General features: G+C 34.6%; 1 long non-coding RNA gene and 1 pseudogene across 1 annotated transcript in view; both read left to right on the forward strand.

Annotated features, from left to right (window-relative positions):
- Positions 1-23,147, forward strand: part of LOC146401740 (uncharacterized) — a 269,339-nt gene that overhangs the window by 97,185 nt on the left and 149,007 nt on the right. The window lies entirely within an intron of this gene.
- On the forward strand, positions 15,234-15,882 carry LOC110258608 (olfactory receptor 11H6-like; annotated as a pseudogene).

Genomic DNA, 23,147 nt, shown 5'->3' on the forward strand with positions numbered 1-23,147 from the left:
CACTCTCACCACTGCTCTTCAACATATTTTTGGAAGTCCTGGCCACAGCAATTAGACAAACAAAAGAAATAAAAGACATCGATATACGAAGAGAAGAGAGAAAATTGTCACTGTATGCAGATGACATGATACTATACCTAGAAAACCCTAAGGACTCAACCCCAAAACTCCTTGAACTGATTCATAAATTCAGCAAAGTAGCAGGATATAAGATGAACATTCAGAAGTCAGTTGCATTTCTGTGTACCAGCAATGAAACATTAGAAAAGGAATACAAAAATACAATACCTTTTAAAATTGTACCTCACAAAATCAAATACCTCGGAATACACCTGACCAAGGAGGTAAAGGACCTATATGCCGAGAACTATAAAACTTTAATCAAAGAAATTAAAGAAGATATAAAGAAATGGAAAGATATTCCATGTTCCTGGATTGGGAAAATCAATATTGTAAAAATAGCCATCCTACCCAAAGCAATCTACAGATTCAGTGCAATCCCTATCAAATTACCCCTGACATTTTTCACAGAACTAGAACAAACAATCCAAACATTTATATGGAACAACAAAAGACCCAGAATCGCCAAAGCAATCCTGAGAAACAAAAACCAAGCAGGAGGCATAACTCTCCCAGACTTCAAGAAATACTACAAAGCCACAGGCATCAAAACAGTGTGGTTCTGGTACCAAAACAGACACACAGACCAATGGAACAGAATAGAGAATCTGGAAATAAACCCTGACACCTATGGTCACTTAATCTTTGACAAGGGAGGCAAGAACATCAAAAGGGGAAAAGAAAGTCTATTCAGCAAGCATTGCTGGGAAACTTGGACAGCAACATGCAAAGCAATGAAACTAGAACACACCCTCACACCATGCACAAAAATAAACTCCAAATGGCTGAAAGACTTAAATATACCACAGGACACCATCAAACTCCTAGAAGAAAACATAGGCAATACACTCTCTGACATCAACATTATGAATATTTTCTCAGGTCGGTCTCCCAAAGCAATAGAAACTAGAACAAAAATAAACCCATGGGACCTTCTTCCCATTTTTTGATGGGGTTGTTTGCTTTTTTGGTATGGAGCTGTGTTTATAAATTTTGATATTAATCACCTATCAGTCACTTGATTTGCAAATATTTTCTCCCATTCTGTGGGTTGTCTTTTCATTTTGTTTAGGGTCTCCTTTGCTGTGCAGAAACTTTTAAGTTTAATTAGGTCCCATTTGTTGATTTTTGTTTTATTGTTGTAATCTACAAGGTGGATCTTAAAGGTATTTCTGTGGTTTATGTCAGAGAGTGTTCGCCCATGTTTTCCTCTAAGAGATTCATAGTATCTAGTCTTATATTAAGGTATTTAAACCATCTTAAGATTTTGTTTTGTTTTTATGTATGGTGTTATGGAGTGTTCTAGTTTCATTCTTTTACATGTAGCTGTCCAGTTTTCCCAGCACCACTTGTTGAAGGCACTGTCTTTTCTCCATTGTATATTCTTGCCTCCTTCATCAAAGATTAGCTGACTGTAGGTGCTTGGGTTTAATTCTGGCCTTTTTTTTCTCATCCACTTATCTATATTTCTGTTTTTGTGCTGGTACTATACTCTTTGGATGACTGAAGCTTTTTAGTATATTTAGTATATCCAGTTCCACTTTTCTCTCAGGATGGCTTTGGCTATTCTGGATCTTTTGTTCTTCCAAACAAACTTTAAAATATTTTGTTCTGGTTCTATGCAAAATGTCATTGGTAATTTGATAGGGTTGCATTAAATCTGTAAATTTCCTTTGATATTATACTCATTTTGACAATATTGATTCTTCTAATACAAGAGCATGGTATATCTTTCCATCTGTTTTTGCCATCTTTTATTTCTTTCACCAGCATCTTAGAGTTTTCAGAGTAGAGGTCTTTTGTCTCTTTAGGTGGGTTTATTCCTAGCTATTTTATTCTTTCTGATGTGATGATAAATGGGATTGTTTCCCTAATTTCTCTTTCTGATCTTTCATTGTAAGCATATAAAAATGCAGTTGATTTTTTTGTATTTTGTATCCTGCAACTTTGCCAAATCCATTGATGAGCTCTAACAGTTTTCTGGTAGCATCTTAAGGATTTTCTAGCGATAGTATCATGTCATTAGTAAACAGTAATAGTTTTACTTCTTCCTTTCAAATTTGGATTCTTTTTATTTCTTTTTCTTCTCTGTTTACCATGACTAGGACTTCCAAAACTATGTTGAATAGTAGTGGTGAGAGCAGACATCTTTGTCTTTTTCCTGATCTTAGTGGAAACGTTTTCAATTTTTCAACATTGAGAATGATGTTAGCTGTGGGTTTGTGTTATATGGCGTTTATTATGTTGAGTTAGCCTCCCTCTATGCCCACTTTCTGGAGGATTTTTTTTTAATCAGAAATGGGTGTTGAATTTTGTCAAAAGTTTTTTCGGTATCAGTTGAGGGGATCATGTGTTTTTCTTTTAAGATTTTAATTTTTTCTATTATAGATGATTTGCAATGTTCTGTCGATTTCTGCTGTATGGTTTTTATTCTTCAGTTTGTTAATGGGGTATATCACACTGATTTATTTGCAAATATTGAAGAATCCTCACATCCTTGGGATAAATCCCACTTGATCATGACATACAATCCTTTTAAAGTATTGCCAGATTTCGTTCACTAGTATTTTGTTGAGGATTTTTACATCTATGTTCATCAGCAATATTGGCCTGTAATTTTCTTTCTTTCTTTTTTTTTGTATCTTTGTCTTATTTTGGTATCAGGGTGATGGGTGGCCTCATAAGGTGAGTTTGGGAGAGTTCCTTCTTTGGCAGTTTTTTTGGAATAGTTTCAGAAGGATAGGTGTTAACTCTTCGCTAAATTTTATATAGAATTCTTGGAGCCATCTGGTTTGGGACTTTCATTTTTTGGATTTTTTTTTAAATCAGTTTCAGTTTCAGTTTAAGTACTTGTTTTGGTCCATTCATCTTTTCTATTTCATCTTCATTTAATCTTGGAAGATTGTACTTTTCTAGGTTGTCTATTATATTGGCATATAGTTGCTTGTTGTAGTCTTTTATGATCCTTTGTATTTCAGTGGTGTCCATTGTAACTTCATTTTCATTTCTAATTTTGTTGATATGAGCCCTCTCTCTTTTTTTCTTGATGAGTTTGGCTAAGAGGTTATCACTTTTTGTTGATCTTTTCAAAGAACTAGCTTTAATTTCATTGATTTTTTTTATGGTTTGTTTCTATTTCATTTATTTTTTCTCTGATCCTTATGAATTCTTTCCTTCTGCTAACTTTGGGTTTTCACTGTTCCTCTCTCTCTCTCTGGTTGCTTTAGATGTAAAGTTAGGTTGTTTATTTGAGCTTTTTATTGTTTCATTGTTTCTTGAGTTTTTGTATTGTTATAAATTTCCCTCTTATAAATGCCTTTGCTGCATCCCCTATGTTTTGTACTGTGTCTTTCTTGTCATTTGCTACCAGGTATTTTTAAATTTCCTCTTTGATTTCCTCAGTGATCCATTGGTTGTTTACTAACATGCTGTTTAGTTTCCACGTGTTTGTGTTTTTTTACAGTTTTTTCTTGTTGTTGATTTCCAGTCATGTAGCGTTGTAGTTGGAAAACATGCTTGGTATGATTTCAATGTTCTTAAATTTTCTGAGGCTTGATTTGTGGCCCAGTGTGTGATCTGTCCTAGAGAATGTTCTGTGTGCACTTGAGAAGAATGTGTATTCTGCTGCTTTTGGGTGGAATATTCTATAAATACTTACCGAGTCCTCTGGACTAATTATTCATTGAAGGCCTGTGTTTCCTTGTTGATTTTCTGTCTGGATGATCTGTCCATGGCTGTAAGTGGGGGTGTTCAAGTCCCTCACTATTATGGGTTATTACCAATTTCTCCCTTTAGGGTTGTTAACAGTTGCTTTATATACTAAGGTGATCATATATTGGGTGCATATATAGTTACAATTATTATATCTTATTCTTGGATTGATCCTTTGATCATTATGTGATGTTTTACTTTGTCTCTTATAATATTCTTTATTTTAAGGTCTATTTTGTGTTTTGTTTAGACTGCTTTTTCTTATTTCTGTGTGCATCTATTGTGGGTTTTTTTTCATTTATTTATATATATTTTTTCTACTGTACAGCATGGTGACCCAGTTACACATACATGTATACATTCTTTTTTTTCACATTACGTATTCCATCATAAGTGACTAGAGAGAGTTCCCAGTGCTACCCAGCAGGATCCAATTGCTCATCCATCCCAAAGGCAACATTCTGCATCTATTTACCCCAAGCTCCCAGTCCTTCCCACTCCCTCCCCTTACCCCTTGGCAACCACAAGTCTATTCTCCAAGTCCATGATTTTATATTTTCTGTGGAAAGGTTCCTTTGTGCCATATATTATATTCCAGATATAAGTGATATCATATGGTATTTGTCTTTCTCCATCTGACTTACTTCACTCAGGATGAGAGTCTCTAGTTCCATCCATGTTGCTGCAAATGGCATTATTTTGTTCTTTTTTATGGCCGAGTATTATTCTGTTGTGTATATATACCACATCGTCCTAATTCAATCATCTATTGGTGGATATTTGGGTTGATTCCATGTCTTGGCTATTGTGAATAGAGCTGTAATGAACATGCAGGTGAATGTGTCTTCTTTAAGCAGAATTTTGTCTGGATATATGCCCAAGAGTGGGATTGCTGGGTCATGTGGTAGTTCTATGTATAGATTTCTAAGGTACCTCCTTGTCAGTTGTATCATTTGAAACTATTTTCTCCCATTCTGTAAGTTGTCTTTTTGTTTTCTTTTTGGTTTCCTTTGTTGTGCAAAAACTTGTCAGTTTGATTAGGTCCCATGGGTTTATTTTTGCTTTTATTTCTAATGCTTTGGGAGACTGACCTGAGACAACATTCATAAGGTTGATGTCAGAGAATGTTTTGCCTATATTCTTTTCCAGGAGTTTGATGGTGTCTTGTCTTATAATTAAGTCTTTCAGCCATTTGGAGTTTATTTTCATGCATGGTGTGAGGGTGTGTTCTAGTTTCATTGCTTGGCATGCAGCTGTCCAGGTTTCCCAGCAATACTTGCTGAATAGACTTTCTTTTTCCCATTTTATGTTCTTGCCTCCCTTGTCAAAGATTAATTGACCATAGGTGTCAGGGTTTATTTCTGGGTTCTCTCTTCTGTTCCATTGGTCTGTGTGTCTGTTTTGGTACCAGCACCACACTGTCTTGATGCCTGTGGCTTTGTAGTATTTCTTGAAGTCTGGGAGAGTTATGCCTCCTGCTTGGTTTTTGTTTTTCAGGATTGCTTTGGCAATTCTGGGTCTTTTGTTGCTCCATATAAATATTTGGATTGTTTGTTCTAGTTCTGTGAAAACTGTCATGGGTAATTTGATAGGGATTTCATTGAATCTGTAGATTGCTTTGGGTAGTATGGCCATGTTTACAATATTACTTTTTCCAGCCCAGGAGCATGGAATATCTTTCTGTTTCTTTACATCTTCTTTAATTTCCTTGATTAACGTTTTATAGTTCTTGGCATATAAGTCCTTTACCTCCTTGGTCAGGTGTATTCCCAAGTATTTGATATTTTTGGGTGCAATTTTTAAAGGTATTGTGTTCTGTATTCCTTTTCTAATGTTTCATTGCTGGTACACAGAAATGCAACTGACTTCTGAATGTTCATCTTATATCCTGCTACTTTGCTGAATTTATTAATCAGTTCAAGTAGTTTTTGGATTGAGTCCTTAGGGTTTTCTATATATAGTATCACATCATCTGCATAGAGTGACAGTTTTACCTCTTCTCTTCGTATTTGGATGCCTTTTATTTCTTTGGTTTGTCTGATTGCTGTTGCTAGGACTTCCAATATTTTGTTGAATAGCAGTGGTGAGAGTAGTCATCCCTGTCTTGTTCCAGAGTTTAGTGGGAAGACTTTCAGCTTTTCTCCATTGAGTATTATATTTGCTGTGGGTCTGTCATAAATGGCTTTGATTATGTTAGGGAATGTTCCCTCTATACCCTCTTTGGTAAGAGTTTTTATCATGAATGGATGTTGGACTTTGTCAAATGCTTTTTCTGCATCTATTGAAAAGTCAAAAACCACATGATCATCTCAATATTGTAGGTATATGGTTTGCAGTTACCATGAAGTTTTGCTATAGGAGTCTATATGTATACATAAGATTGTTTTAAGTTGTTGGTCTACTTACTTCCAAGTTCATCTCCACTATCATACATTCCTCTTCTCAAAATTTATCAGTTTGGAGTTCATGTTGTGGCACAGTGGTTAACGAATGCAACTAGGAACCATGAGGTTGTGGGTTCGATCCCTGGCCTTGCTCAGTGGGTTAATGATCCAGCGTTGCTGTGAGCTGTGGTGTAGGTTGCAGACACAGCTCGGATCCCACATTGCTTTGGCTCTTGTGTAGGCCGGTGGCTACGGCTATGATTTGACCCCTAGCCTGGGAACCTCCATATGCCATGAGAGCAGCCCAAGAAAATAGCAAAAAGAAAAAAAAATTATTGGTTTGGTAGCATATTTGTGTGTAGATTATTTCCTACTTTTACCATATGTATGCCTTTACTGGTGAGCCTTGTCATTTGTAGTATTTTTGCTTCTAGTGGTGGCCTTTTCTTTTCCCACCCAGAGAAGTTCCTTTGGTATTTGTTATAAAGCTGGTTTAGTGGTGCCAAATTCTCTTAGCTTTTGCTCAGTTGTAAAGCTTTTGATTTCTCCTTCAAATCTTAATGAGAGCCTTACCAGGTAGAGTAATCTTGGTTGGAGGTTTTTTCCTTTCATTGCTTTAAGTATATTGTGCCACTCCCTCCTGACCTGCAGAGTTTCTGATGAAAAATCTGCTGATAACCTTATGGGGGTTCCCTTGTATGTTATTTATTTCTTTTCCCTAGCTTTTTTCAGTATTTTCTTCTTGTCTTTAATTTTGGTCAGTTTGATTACTTTGTGTCTCAGGGTGTTCTTCCTTAGGTTTATCTTATAAGTTTATTAGGCTTCTTGGATTTGAATGACTGATTCCTTCCCCATGTTAGGAAGTTTTCAGCTTTTATCTCTTTGAGTATTTTTTTGGTCTCTTTCTCTCTCTCTTCTTCTGGTACCCATATAATTTGGATGTTGGTGTGTTTAACGTTGTCCCAGAGTTCTCTTAGACTGTCTTCATTTCTTTTCAATCTTTTTTTCTCTTTTCTTTTCCACATCAGTGATTTTCATTAGTCTGTCTTCCACCTCACTTATTTGTTCTTCTGCCTCCTATATTTTGCTTTTGGTTTCTTCTAGTGATTTTTTTTTTATTTCAGTTGTTGTATTTTGCATCTCTGCCTGCTTAATCCTTAAATCTTCTATTTCTTTGTTCATTGGTTCTTGTAATTTATCAATCTTTGCCTCCAGGTTGTTTCCAAGATCTTGAGTCATCTTTATTATCATTAGTCTAAAGTCTTTTTTCATGGAAGTTAGTAATCTCCATATCACTTAGTTCTTTTTCTGTTTTTTTCTTTTTTCCTGTTCCCCTATCTGAGTCATAAATCTCTGCCTTTTCATTTTGTATAGATTTTTGGTGCAGTCTCCTTTTTGCAGACTATAGGGTTGTAGCCTCTTGCTTCTGATGTCTGCCCCCCTTCTAAACTACTATTGATTACTTCTAATCTACTTTCATCTCCATTATTGTATTCTTCACCTCTATTTGGTTCTCTATTTTCAGTTCTTTGTTGAAATTCTCACATTGCTCCTCATCTCAGCATTTCAGCGAGCATTTTTATGATTGTTATCTTAAACTTGTTATTGGGTAGATTGCTTATCTTCATTTTATTTGATTTTGGTTTTGTTTTCCTGAGGTTATATCTTGTTCCTTAACTTGAAGTATATTCCTCTATCATCTAATTCCCTAATTCCCTTTGTTTATTTCTATGTGTTAGGTGAGTCAATAATGTTTCCTGATCTTATAGTAATGGCCTTCTACAGGAGATGTCCTATGAGGCCCAGTAATATGCTCCTATGTGGTCACCAAAGCTATATCCTCTGGTGATTATCCCTATGTGGATTATGTATGTCCTTCTTTTTGGCAGAAATGACTACTATGGACACACAGAGAGGTCAGGCTGGGTCATTAGAAGGCAAGGCTGGCTTCCTGTTGGTTGGCCATGCAGACCAGCAGAGTTTGTGGCTGATGCTAGCCTACTGATTAGTAAGACTTTGTCCTTGTACCACTATGTGAATGACCCAAGAGGAATCAGGGCTGGTTCTAGCCCAATGGCTAGTGGGGCTGGATCCCCATGTGGCTGTCTGCATGCCCTGGGGAGGCTCAGGGCTGGCACCATCCCACTGAAGGCTGGAACCAGGTTTCTTTGTAGAAATCTGTGTTGTCTGTAATGGCTTGGCACTGGTGATAGCCTCCTGGTAGTTGGGTCTTGGTCACAAGTGCTCACAAGTGCTAATAAGCTAAATGGAGTATTCCAAAATAATAGCTTCCATCACCAGTTTTAATGTAGTAGAACAAACTCCTCAAAGTGGCTGCTACCAGTATCTCTATCCCCAGGACAAGTCCAAGTTGCATCCTATCTCTCCAGAAGGATTTCCAAGAACAGCAAGTGGATCTGACCCAGGTCCCTTTTAAATAATTTCCTCTGTACTAGGACTTGAAGCAAGTAAGATTTTGCATGTGCTCATAAACATGAGGTCTTGTTTTCCTGAAGTGCTCTAGCTCTCCAGGAAATAAGCCCTTCTGGTTTTCACAGTCAAACATACCAGGGTCTTATTTCTTGGTACAGGACTTCCAGACTGGGGAGCCTAATATGGGCCTCAGACCATGTTGCTTATTGGGGGGGGGAACCTTTGTGGTTGTGATATTTCTCTCATTTGTGGGTTACAAACCTGGTGATGTGTTTTCTGACTATACCACATATCCACCCCCCACAAGCTGTTTTGTGGTTTTTTGGTTTTTTTTTCTGTCTTGAGTTGTGTAAAATATTTCTTCTAGTCTTCAATTCATTCTAATAGATAGAAGCTGTGTAAGTATTTATAATTTTAGTGTGTCTGTCAGAAGAGGTAAGTCTTCCTAGTCTACCACCTCGGCCACCAAATTTTTCATTCTTTTTTCTTTATATACTTTATTTTTAATTATTTCAAATTATCAGTATTCCAGTTCACAGACTCTTTCTTCTACCTATCAAATCTGATAATAATTCTTTCTAATGAATTTTTCAGTTCAGTTATTTTTATGGCTCCAGAATTTTGATTTTTTTTATTTTTAGTTTCTTTCTCTGCTGGTATTCTCATTTTGTTCGTGCATTGTTTCCCTGATTTTATTTAGTTGACTTTCTGTGTTCTGTTTTCACTATAGAGCATCTTTAATTTCTCTGTCAGAAAGTTCATGGGTACAATTTCTTTAGGGTTAGTTCTGGAGGTTTATATTGTTTTTATAGGGTTGTATTTTCTTGTTTCTGTTTATGCTTATATATTTTGGCTGGCATTTGGACAATTGAAAAAACAGACACCTTCCCAATTTTTATGTACTTGCTCTGTAAAAGATGAGAACAATCTGAATTGGCTAGAGGTTCTAGGGATTCTCAAACCTTTCTCTGGTATTGTTCTCACCCCAGTATTTGCTTGTAAAACTGCAGCTCTAATGTGCTAATAGCATCGGTGTTCAGTAGATTCCAAAGTGACTTCCCCCCCATTGGTGCTGCTTTATTTTTTAAATTTTAATTTTCCTTGTTTTTGACTTTTTAAATCTTTTCTTATTATGATGCATTCTAATATTTAAATTTGTTATAATTTACCTAACATTATTTTAAATTTCCGAAAAAAAGGAAAAGGGAAGTATATTTTTATTTTACTCACTTGCATATGCTTTTATCATTTCAAAGCATTTTCTGCTACATTACATCTATATATTATAAAATGTGGAGCCAGAATTTAATTTTTCAACATTTTCATTTAACATTTTATCTTTCCTATTTATTTGAATTAAAGATAATCTTCATCAGACTCTGAACTCTTTAAAATTTATTATGTTTATATATGTATTGTCCCCTAGATCCATTAATTTGAAAAGTTCCTACTACATTTTCACTTAATTTAGCTTTAGAGGTAATTTTCATTATGGTAGATGAAATCTTACATCAAAATATTACTTTTTCAAAACACATGTCTAATCTTGAGAATTTATATCAAAGGATATTTTAAAATTTCTTTCTTAAGTTGCAGACTTCTAGAAGTCCTCTCCCACAATCTGACTAGGACTTGTCTAGACCACCTTGAATTGGTGTATTGACTCATTTTAAATATTTATCCTTAACACTCAGAAGTCATTCCACCAAGGAGTATGGTATGACTTTCCTGTTAATCAGGTTTTCTTTTATATACTTCTGTAAAGGTTCATATTTTCCTCATGATGCTTATACTATCTTTCAAAGTTTATTTCTAAATGCTTTTAAATTTATATTTTTATTAAAAATAAAATAATTTAACCATAAAAGTTTACAAATTATTTTATCTGTTAAAGGAAGATTGTATTATCTACATGTTTTTTAACTAGCCACTTTATCAAATCATTTGTATTTTAATTTATTCTCTTATACTTTTTTCATTTATAATGATTTTTATTTTTTCCATTATAGCTGGTTTACAGTGTTCTGTCAATTTTCTATTGTACAGCAAGGTGTCCCAATACCCATACATGTACACATTCTTTTTTCTCACATTATCATGGTTCATCATAAGTGACTAGACATAGTTCCCTGTGCTATACAGCAGAATCTCATTGCTTATCCATTCCAAAGGCAGTAAGTTGCATCTACTAACCCCAGACTCCCAGTATATCCCTGTCCCTCCCCCTCCCCCTTCACAACCACAAGTCTGTTCTCCAAGTCCATGCATTTCTTTTCTGTGGAAAGGTTCATTTGTGCTCTATACTAGATTCCAGATATAAGTGATATCATATGGTATTTGTCTTGCTCTTTTTGACTTACTTCACTTAGTATGGATTCGCTTATTCTTCACAGTCAATGATTTCTTAGCCAGCAGGTAAAATTTCTCTCTTTTTTTCTAACATTCATACCTATATATTATTTTCTATGTCTCATTTCATTGGTGTGGATAAGGATGGTGATGGTGATTATTTCAGTTTGCTTTCCCCAAATTATATTGTCATAAAATTACCTGTAAATATCTTAAAACAGCTCTTTTTTTCTTACTCGTTTTGACCTGTTGCCCCATGCTTGGCCCTATACGTCTTACTAATTCTTGTATTTAGGTTAAAAAAAAAAAACTTTTTATGGCACAGGAAAATGTGCTGTGGTGCATTGTATAATGCTTCTTAAAGATTATTTAGACATGCCATATGTAAATTTGTTCAGTTGTCAAACGAAGTTATATTACCTAGCCTAAATTTGTGAGACATGGAAATATAATCCTTTAGTGAAAAAGGGAATGAATCACTTGGGGTAGTAATGCTATCATAACCACTTTTTGTCTTTGGTTTTAATTAGCATGCTTTTGTTGTTTTAATACAAAAGTGTGATTTAGTCTATTATTTATTTATTTATTTTTATTTTTTGCTTTTTAGGGCTGCACCCACAGCATATGGAAGTTCCCAGGCTAGTGGTCCGATCAGAGCTACACCTTCTGGCCTATGCCATGGCCTTTGCAATACAGGATATGAACCATCTTTGCAACCTATACCACAGCTTATGATGGCAACACTGGATCCCTAACGCACTGAATGAGGCCAGAGATTGAACCTGCATCCTCATGGATACTAGTTGGATTCATTTCCACTGAGCCACAATGGGAACTCCTGGCCAATTATTTCTGATGAAAGATTCTTTACCAAATTAAAATAAATCTTTTCTATTTCTGATTTATTTTGTCAAAACTGGATTTCAGTTCTATTACTGCTACTTCTACATCTATCAAGACATTCCTCTATGTCTTCTATTAAAATAATGTTATCTTTATATATTATACAAAAGGCCAGCAAACACATGAAAAAATGCTCAACATCCCTGATTATAAGAGAAATGCAAATCAAAACTACCATGAGATACCATCTCACACCAGTCAGAATGGCCATCATTAATAAATCCACAAATAACAAGTGCTGGAGGGGCTGTGGAGAAAAGGGAACCCTCCTGCACTGCTGGTGGGAATGTAAACTGGTACAGCCACGATGGAGAACAGTTTGGAGATACCTTAGAAATCTATACATAGAACTTCCATATGACCCTGCAATCCCACTCTTGGGCATCTATCCGGACAAAGCTCTACTTAAAAGAGACACATGCACCCACATGTTCATTGCAGCACTATTCACAATAGCCAAGACATGGAAACAACCCAAATGTCCATCGACAGATGATTGGATTCGGAAGTAGTGGTATATTTACACAATGGAATACTACTCAGCCATAAAAAAGGATGACATAATGCCATTTGCAGCAACATGGATGGAACTAGAGAATCTCATCCTGAGTGAAATGAGCCAGAAAGACAAAGACAAATACCATATGATGTCACTTATGACTGGAATCTAATATCCAGCACAAATGAACATCTCCTCAGAAAAGAAAATCATGGACTTGGAAAATAGACTTGTGGCTGCCTGATGGGAGAGGGAGGGAGTGGGAGGGATCGGGAGCTTGGGCTTATCAGACACAACTTAGAATAGATTTACAAGGAGATCCTGCTGAGTAGCATTGAGAACTTTGTCTAGATACTCATGTTGCAACAGAACAAAGGGTGGGGGAAAAAATGTAATTGTAATGTATACATGTAAGGATAACTTGATCCCCTTGCTGTACAGTGGGAAAATAAAAAAATAAATAAAATAAAATAATGTTATCTTTATATATTACATTCACATATAAGATATTGGATAATTCTTAAATCAAGGAATACATCATACTTGATATTCCTTCATTCTATTATTTTCAAATATTCTATTAGGTGCAAGTATTCTACTCTAGAATGTGCCTTAATATTATACTTAGAATCCTTGTAACTCTGGTTATAATACTAAGGGCTCAATAATTAGGCATTATGTAAAACATTGTATATATGTATAGTACTAATGCTAATGGAACCATTAAAATATATTACCAAAGGGGCTAACTACATAAGGAATTTTTATAAATTCCTTTCTTGTTTAGAAATAATTTACTCTGACCTAAATATGCATCTCACAATGTGGTAGTGTCAGTGAGCTTGTGATGGGTCACACAAGGTGGAAATAACATGTGGAGAGGTGTCTTTAATACAGTTAAGTGTATGGGCTCCTCATCTTTATATTAACCTTTATCCCAGAGACTTTTCTTCAAATATGGAACCAAGTCTCATTGCCAGAGTCACAACTTTCCCTTTATCACTAGAGATAAATTTACTTTCAAGCATACCTAAAACAGCAGTTTTTCTACCAAAATTATTTTACTTGTTTCTATCCCTCATTATTAAAAAAGAAAAATCTTTGAATTAGAATTTTTAAAATGTAAGAATCTGAAATATCTTCCATCAAGCTGGGTTAAGAGCAAAATAGGAAATCAGGTTCAATAAGACTACTATGTTATAAATTCCCTCAAGAGAGAATCACTTCCCGAAGATGGCCTTTACAGAAGATGGAAGGGAACAGTATTTAAATTCTTCATTCAGTTCTCTCTGGACCATGAGACCATGATTCTCTTTGCCACTGTTACATTGCTTTTATACTTTATATAGAAAGAGAAAGCTACAGAGGGCAAACCTGAAGAGGGCCCATGACTGTTTTCTTAATCCCATAATGTTCTTGCTCCTAAAGGTCTCCTCAGTAGTTCATATGAATTCACACAATAATGTATGAAGTATTTTTATTTGGTAGTTCTGAAATCTGAGAAAACAGTTATACTGGTTGTTTTGTTTGTTTGTTTTTGTTCTCTGATGTTGAAAATGGCATTCAATCATAGAGAATTCTATGATACGCAACTTGTAACTTCAGGTAAGGTAAAGCTCACAGGACTCTGCACTCCCCTATTTCTTCCTTCCATCCTTCTCTAGTTTTACATTCTATCATTTAATATGAGAGTGATAAAAGTATTCCTTCTGAAGAATCATAAACAAGGTTTTATGTGAGAGCTTTTTTTAAAAAAAAAAACATTACTTCAAAGCTTTACTCTTATAGGGTTTTTCCAGGTTCTCCGTTTTTTCATATATGTATATATGAAAAGAGCTCCAATCCTAAATCAGGGAAAATTCTGGAATATGAATATGGGTACACCTTCCTTGAGTGAAGATTCAAATGTTATATTGCCTATCTCTTGTTATTTTTAACAGGTGGCAGGCAAGGATTTTTATTTGTACTTGAGACTGCAAAATTTGAGAACAGTCTCTGTTAGCTTAAATGAATTTGAAAGATTTTCATAAATGACACTTATTTCACTTTAATTTGTATTTTCAAGAATGCATTTTTACTGAAGGGAAGAAGTGAAATAGAAAATTATTTTTTTCATTTTAATATTGACTTATAATCTATTCAAAACTAAACATAGGACTATTTCCTGTAACTTAATACAGTGAAACCAAAATAAATTAAATCATATAAAGTATTTGAATCTATTGATATGGTTCTCAATTCAGCCTGATGCATTTCACACCAATAGAACAAAGAATATTCATATCACTATCATTTATATCTTCGTATGTCACAAACACTGAGTTATATTGGCTGTATTTATTCATTATCATTAATTCAGTGTTTGACCTAAACTGTAGGTCCTTGTACACATTTGCTTATTGTCAACACAACTCACTTTGTAGTGAGACCCAGGAAATGAGGAAAGTTGTCTCTTCACTTTGTTATATCCAGAATAGGAATATAAACTGGAAAATCATGGAAATATCTCTGTATGAGTCATAGTACTTTGTTATTTACAGACATGGAGAGTGATGTGACCCTAAGCAAGTCATAGACCCTATTGAGTAGTATTTTTTAAGGCCACTTCTAATATGGAAATTTGTTGTTCTTTTGAAGCTTTGAAAACAAATAAATATTCCCATTTAAAGAACTGCTCTAGCTCTGTGAGTAAATTCATCCTTTTAGGCTTCCCTTATACCTGGGGAATTCAGATCCTCCTCTTTTCCATCTTTTCTGGGACATACATCTTGACACTCATTGGAAACCTGTGCATCATCTGTGCTGTGAGGTGGGACCCTCAGCTTCAAACTCCAATGTACATCCTGCTGGCCAGTTTTTCCTTCCTGGAGATCTGGTTTATCACTTCCACTGTCCCTAATATGCTAGCCAACATTCTCTCTGAGACCAAGATCATCTCTTTCTCTGGCTGCTTCCTGCAGTTCTATTTCTTCTTCTCCCTGGGCACCACGGAGACCCTCTTTTTGTCTGTCATGGCCTTTGACAGGCACCTTGCTATCTGCAGGCCACTACACTACCCCACTGTCATGACAATTCAACGCTGCATCAGAATGGGAACTTGCTGCTGGGTGTGTGGCTTCTTGTACTTCCCCTTGCCTATTTACCTAATCTCTCAGCTCCCATTTTGTTGTCTCAATAAGATTGATCACTTCATATGTGACCCAGGACCCCTTATACAGCTGTTGTGTGTGGCAGCTCCTGCCATCGAGATCATCATTGCCATTTACAACTCTGTCCTCATTTTCTCCACCTTAATCTTCATTACCAGCTCCTACATTCTAGTGATCAGGGTTGTGCTGAGGGTCCCCTCAGCAGAAGGACAGCAAAAGACTTTCTCTACCTGCAGCTCCCATCTGGCTGCAGTGTCGCTATTCTATGGCTCTCTTATGGTTGTGTATGTGATCCCAACAGCAGGCAGTGCAGCAGGGAAGCAAAAATATGTGACTCTGTTCTATCCTGTGTTAACTCCATTATTCAACCCCTTGATCTACAGTCTCCGAAATAACGAGATGAAGAAGGCTCTGAGAAAATTATTTACGACTGTAAGATTTAGTCAAAGGCCTGGAAGAAATCTCTGAAAAATGTGTGTTCACATCAGAAACAATGTATGGGAAATAAATAATTATTGATATTCAATTGTATTAACTGAAATAGAAAAATTTTTTTGGCGGGAGGATGAACATAGTCAATGTAATAAAATATTTATAAATCTGACTATGTTCATTTTTATTAGAAAAAATACATTAATAATTTTATAAAGTCAAATAAAAATAATCCAAAAAAGTGACCAGTCATCTGCTGCAATTTTGATTGAATATGGTCAATATTTTGGGCCTTTATCACACACACCCATATATACAATCTATCCTATATTTAAATGTATTACTAAAATATTTTCAAGTGAGTCAGTAGTTGTGCATGCTAACATTAAAAAGCGTCATTTAAATGTTCATTCTTGTGTCAGTGTTAAAAACATGACAAGCTGTATTCACTTTCTAATGAAAATTTATCATAATTTTCTTCTTACTTTCTCACCAATATTTAGTGAAAATAATTTGTAATATTTAAATCCAGATGATGTCTATTAACTTTTTTCATTTATATGTTCACTTTTAAGAATTATTTTTGAAAAGAGCTCTATTTAGGATGAACCATGCATTGCCTTTTCCATGCCATTTTTGCCTGCTGTAGGTTCACATGTGAGGGCCAGTGACCCCCAGGTACTGCAACAGTAGAATTTGTTAGATGTGCTCTGTCAGCTGTTTGGAGGACACTGGTACATCCTACTCCCAAGCAGAATTTTCTTCATCCCACAAAGAAACCTTGTATCCAGTAACAATCACTCCCCACCTTCCTTTCTCTCAAGTCCTGGCAACAACTTTCCATTTCTGTATATTTGCCTATTCTGGACATCACAGTAATTGAATTATATGATATGTTGCCTTTTATGACTGGCTTCTTTCATTTAGCATAATGTTCATTTATGTTGTAGTATGTATCAGTGCTTTATTCTTCTGTATAGCTATATAATGTTCCATTATATAGATATACCGCTTTTGTTTATCCATTCATCTATTGATGGATATTTGAGTTGTTTCCATTTTGTGGCTATTATGAGTCATGCTGTTGTGAACAGTTACAGACAAGTTTTTTATATGAACATATTTTCACTTCTCTAGGGTATATCCCTGGGAGAGGAATTGCTAAGTCATATGTTAACTCTATATTTAACATTCTGAGGAATTGTCAGACTGTTTTCCAAAAAGGCTGCACTATTTTTCTATCACATTAGCAATGTATATAATGTGGATTTCAATTTTCTGTGTATCCTCACTGACACCTGTTATTTTCTATTTACTTCAGCCATCCTAGTAGGTATAAAGTGGTATCTTATTGTGGTTTTCATTGGCATTTTCCTCAATGGCTATTGATTTTGACCTTTTTTCATGTGCTTATTGACCATTTGTATGTCTTCATTAGAGAAACATCCATTCAAATAATTTGATAATTTTTAGATTGGGTTATTTGTTTTTTATTGGTGAGTTGTATAAGGTATTAATATTTTAGGTATTATTTCTTTATCATATATACAATTTACAAATATTTTCTTCCAATCTATAGGTTTTTTTTCACTTTCTGAATATGTCCTCTGAAGTTTTGAATTTTTATGAAGTCCAACTTATTCAAATTTTACTCTTTTTAAATTTAAATATAGTTTACTTAAAATATTATGTTAGTTTCAGGAGTACTATATAGTGACTTGTCACTTACACGCACTACAAAATGGTCAACACAATATATCTAGTACCCACCTCTGTTTTTCTTTTGCAGGGTTGCTTTGGCTATTCAGGACTTTTGTGTTTCCATACAAATTTTAAAATTTTTGTTTCTAGTTCTATGGAAAATGCCACTGGTGATTTGATAGGGATTGCAATGAATCTATAATCGCCTGGGGGAGTATAGTCATTTTGACAATATTTAGTCTTGCAATCAAAGATTCAGGTATATCTTTCCATCTGTTTGTGTCATTTTTTATTTCTTTCATCAGTATCTTGAAGTTTTTCAGAGTACAGTTTTTTTGTCTCCTTTGGTAGGTTTAGTCCTAGGTATTGTATTCTTTTTGATGGGATAGTAAATGGGATTGTTTCCTTAGTTTCCCTTTCTGGTCTTTCATAGAAATGCAGGAGATTTCTGTGTACTAATTTTATACCTACAGCTTTACTGAACTCATTGATGAACTCCAGTGGTTTCCTGATAGCATCTTTAGGATTTTCTGTGTATAGTATCATGTCATCTGCAAACAGTGACAGTTTTACTTCTTCTTTTCTAATTTGGATTCCTTTCATTTATTTTTTTCTTCTCTACCATGGCTAGGACTTCCAAGCTATGTTGAATTAAAGTGGTAGAGTGGACAATCTTGTTTTGTTTCTGATCATAGAGGAAATGCTTTCAACTTTCACCACTGTTATGATGTTACCTGTAGGCGTATCATATGCGGCCTTTATTAAGTTGAGGTATATTCCCTCTATACTCACTTTGTGGAGGGGTTTTATTATAAGTAGGTTCTAAATTTTGTCAAAAACTTTTCTTGTATATATGGAGATGATCATGATTTTTATTCTTCAATTTTCTTTTTTTGTGTGTGTTTTTCAGGGCCACAGCAGATGGAGATTCCCAGGCTAGGGGTCTAATCAGAGCTGTTGCAGCCAGCCTATGCCAGAGCCACAGCACTGCCAGATCCAAGCCACATCTGTGATCTACACCACAGCTCATGGCAATGCCAGATCCTTAACCCACTGAGTGAGGCCACAGATTGAACGTACAACCTCATGATACCTAGTCGACTTCATTTCTGCTGTGCCACAACGGGAACTCCCTTATTTGTCAATTTTCTAATGTGGCATATCATGTTTATCTGTGAATGTTAAACAATCTTTCATCTCTGGGATCAGTCTTAATAGATTATGATATATGATGATTTTAATGTGTTTTTGAATTTTGTTTGCTAATATTTTATTGAGGTCTTTTGTATCTGTGTACATCAGTGATATTGGCTTTTTTTTTTTTTAATAATGTCTCTGCTTTGGGCCTTCTAGAATGAGTTTTAAAGTTTTACTTTTTGTTCACTTTTTTAAAATATTTTGGGAATTATAGGTGTTAACACTTCCTTAAATTTTTGGTAGAATACAACTATGCAGCCATCTGGTCCTAGGTTTTTGTGGAGATATTTTTAATCAATGACTCAAGTCTATTTACTGCTAACTAAGTTTGTTGATATTTTGTATTTTTTCCTGATTTAGTGTTGGGAGTTTGTACATTTTTAGGAATTTATCCATTTCTTCTAGTTTGTCCAATTGATTGACACATAATTGTTCATATTAATCTCTTATGATCCTTTGTTTTATGGTATTGGTTAACTTCTTTTTCATTTCTGATTTTATTTATTTGTGATTTTCCTCTGTTTTTCTGAATGAGTCTGACTCATGGTTTATCAGTTTTGTTTATCTTTTCAAAGAACCACCTTTCAGTTTTGATCTTTTCTATTACTTTTTCCTCTATTTCTTTTTTTTTTTTTTTTCTCTTCTGACATGATTTCCTTCCTTCTCCTAACTTTGGGTTTTGTTTACCTTTTTCTGATTTCTTTAGTATAAGGCTAGATTGTTTATTTGAGACTTTTCATGTTTCCTTAAGTATGCTCTATCGCCATAAATGTTTCTCAGAACTTCTTTTGCTACATCTGTTAGGTGTGCTGTATCACTATAAACTTTTAGGTATGCTGTATTACTGTAAACTTTTCTCTTAGAACTGCTTTTGCTATGTCCCATAGATTTTTGTATTGCTATGTTTCCAATTTCATTTGTCTCTAGGTAGTTTTTCATTTCCTTTTTATGTCCTTTAATTACCCCGGTGGTTGTTCAGTAGCATGTGGTTTGGGCTCCATGTGTTTGTGCATTTTGCAGGTTTTTTTTTTTCCTTGTAGTTGATTTCTACTTTCATAAGTTGTGGTCAGAAAAGATGCTTGATGTGAATATCCAATATTTTTACATTTTTTGAGACTTGTTTTTTAGCTTAGCATGTGATCTACCCAGGATAATGTTCCATGCACACTTGAAAAAAATGAATATTCTGCTGGTTTTGGATAAAATGTTCTATGTATATCTTTTAAGCTGAATTTATCTAATATGTCATTTAAGACAAGTGTTTCCTTATTGGTTTTCCGTCTGGATGGCTTCCTCTTTGATACAAACTGTGGTGTTAAGATTCTCTGCTATTATTGTGGGTTTATTTTCTCTTTATTATTTGTTAATATTTGCCTAATATTTTTAGGTATTTTTATGTTAGGTGCCTATATTTATAATTGTTATATCTTTTTGGATTGTTCCCTTTGTCATTACATAATGTCTTTTTTGTCTCTTGTTAGGAGTCTTTGCTTTAAAGTCTGATTTTTTCTGATAAAAGTTTTGATACTCTGGCTTTCTTTTTGTTTCTTTTCACATGGAATAACTTTCTTTAGCCCCTTACTTCAGTTTGTGTTGTATATTTAGATCTGGAGTGAGTCTCTCTAGGTAGGAGAGAGTCTCTTTAGATAGGTCTTATTTGTCGTTTTCCATTTCCTTTATCCATGTCTTTTGGCTGGAGCATTTAGTATATTTATATCTGAACTAATTATTGATAGATGTGTATTTATAGCCATTTTTAAAAATTGTTTGGGGATTGTTTTTATGGTTCTTTCTCATTCCTTTCTTCTTATTTTGCTCTCTTTCCTTGTGATGCAATAATGGTTTTTAGACTTATGTTTCGATTCCTTTCCATGTGTGTGTGTTTGTGCACACATACGTATCTATTATAAATTTTTTGGTTTGTGGTTACCATGTGGTTCATATATAACAACATTTTACTTCTATACATATTATTTTGAGTTGATTTGCTCTTAAGTTTGCTTGCATTCTAACAGCCCTGCCTTTTTACTCTCCCATATCCATGTTTTATGTTTTAGACATCATACTTTCCATGTTTTTATGTTGTATATCTCTTAACTACTTGTTGTGGCTATAGATGATTATTACTACTTTTGTCTTTTAATCTTCTTAATAATTTTATAAATATTGATTTATTTCCTTAACTGTATGTTTGTAATTAGCAAAGAGAATTTTCCTTTCATAATATTCTTATTTCTATTTGCGGCTTTTTATCTTCTGTTTAGAGTAGTCCCCGTAACTTTTTTTTTTTTTTTTTTAAGAGCTGTACCTGCAGCGTATGGAGAATCCCAGGCTAGGGCTCAAATCAGAGCTGCAGCTGCCGGTCTATGCCATAGCCACAGCAACACTAGATTCAGGTGGCTTACGCAGCCTAAGCCACATCTCAATGCAATGCAGGATCTTTAACCCTCCCAGGAAGGCAGAGATCAAACTCACATCCTCATGGATACTAGTCAGATTCATTACCGCTGAGGCACAATGGAAACTACTCCTTAACGTTTTTTGCAAGGCCAGGTTAATGATGAAGAAATCTTTCAGCCTTTTCTTGACAAAACACTTTATCTCTTTTTCAAATCTGCATAAGAACCTTGCTAAAAATAGAATATTTTTGACTGTAGGATTTTTCCTTCTTACACTTCTACTCTTCTCATAAGTTTACTGAGGATATTTATACTTACTACCATGTACTCTTTTCTTACTACCATGAACTTTTTTTTTTTTTTTCGCAATTTTTAGGGCTTTACATCCAGCATTTGTAAGATCCCAGGCTAAGGGTTGAATTGCTGGCCTACACCACAGCCACAGCAATGCCAGATCCAAGTTGCAACTTCCCTAAAGCTCAGAGCAATGCAGGACACTTAATCCACTGAGCAAAGTCAGGGATCAAACCCACATCCTCATGGATAATAGTCAGGTTTGTTACTACTGAGCCACAATGGAACCCCACCATGAACTCTTAATTGGATAGATTGCTTACCTTTGCTTTGTTTAGTTATGTTTCTGAGATGTTAAGTATTTACCACAGAACTTAGAACAGTACCTGATGCATGTTTAGCTCTATGTGAGTACTGTTGTGATGACTGCAGTCATCAAAATAAAACCTACCCTGTAGAAGTCTAAATTCCAGGGCCAACGGATTTTTTTATAATATTCAAATTCCTCCTCTACTTTGAGTGGTCTTAATTCCTGGTTTGTCTTATATCTATACACATTTCTGTGTTTTTATTTTTCTTAATTTTTACAGTTGAATGTACAGTAATCCCTTATATTAGTTGACCTGTATTCTTGCTGTATGACTTGCTATGCAAAGAACTCTAGTACTGTCTTAAGTCTCAGTCTTCATTTTTTAAGATTTTTCCATATATTGAGTAGGAAAGAGGTATGAAAAAATAAGCAGAGAATCACATTTTCTGCACAGGTCATATCTTATTCCACCCTAAGTAGCAGTACATTCTAAAAGTGTGCAATTCTGGGCTGACAATAACCCAAAAAAACAAAACATAAGACCAACCTAAACATAAATTCACTCACACTTTCTTACTGTATAAAATTGCTCAATATCTTTACCCTTTCCTAAATTTACTTTTATTATGTATAAAATGAGCAGAACAAATATCTCATAGACATATTTTAAAGCTTAAAAGACATGTAAAATTCTTATCACATTTCTTATTGTACAGCGTCAATTAAGTTGCAGTTAGTACTCTTAGCACAATGATATATCATTGGTTTTTACATAAAAGTTGAACAGTGTGCAAAAGTAATGTAGAATTATTAGTCTTGTATTGTTGTAGAAAGCTTGAGTACATCAATATACTTAGAGATTCATGCACATTTGTTTTCATTTTCATTCTGTTATGTCCATAATAAATTGATTTCTTTCCCTTTGGTTCAGAAATTTAAAAAAAAATTTCAATAATAGTAATTATAGAATCCCATTAAGTGACTCTAAAAAGACTAGAAAAAACTCAGTATTATAACATATTGTGAAATCAGAACACAGTATAAAATATAGGAGGAGCCTTGAGTACAATAAAAGAAGAAAAGGCCAAATTACCTATAGTGGGAAGCCTAGAAAAATATTGATTTGTAGGTGATCGTGGAAGGGTAAGTTCATGACTGTCCTAAAGGCCTTGAAATAGGATTCTGTCATTTTCAGGATATTAGTAGTCAATATAAAAACAAGATGTTAACTAAGTAAAAAGTCCATGTAGAAAAATAATAGTTTGT

The sequence above is a fragment of the Sus scrofa genome, chromosome 7, assembly GCF_054392235.1.
Source record: "Sus scrofa isolate SSC_HxYL_T2T_F1_AM1 chromosome 7, Sscrofa_HxYL_maternal_Yorkshire_Landrace_v2.0, whole genome shotgun sequence".
Classification (NCBI taxonomy): domain Eukaryota; kingdom Metazoa; phylum Chordata; class Mammalia; order Artiodactyla; family Suidae; genus Sus; species Sus scrofa.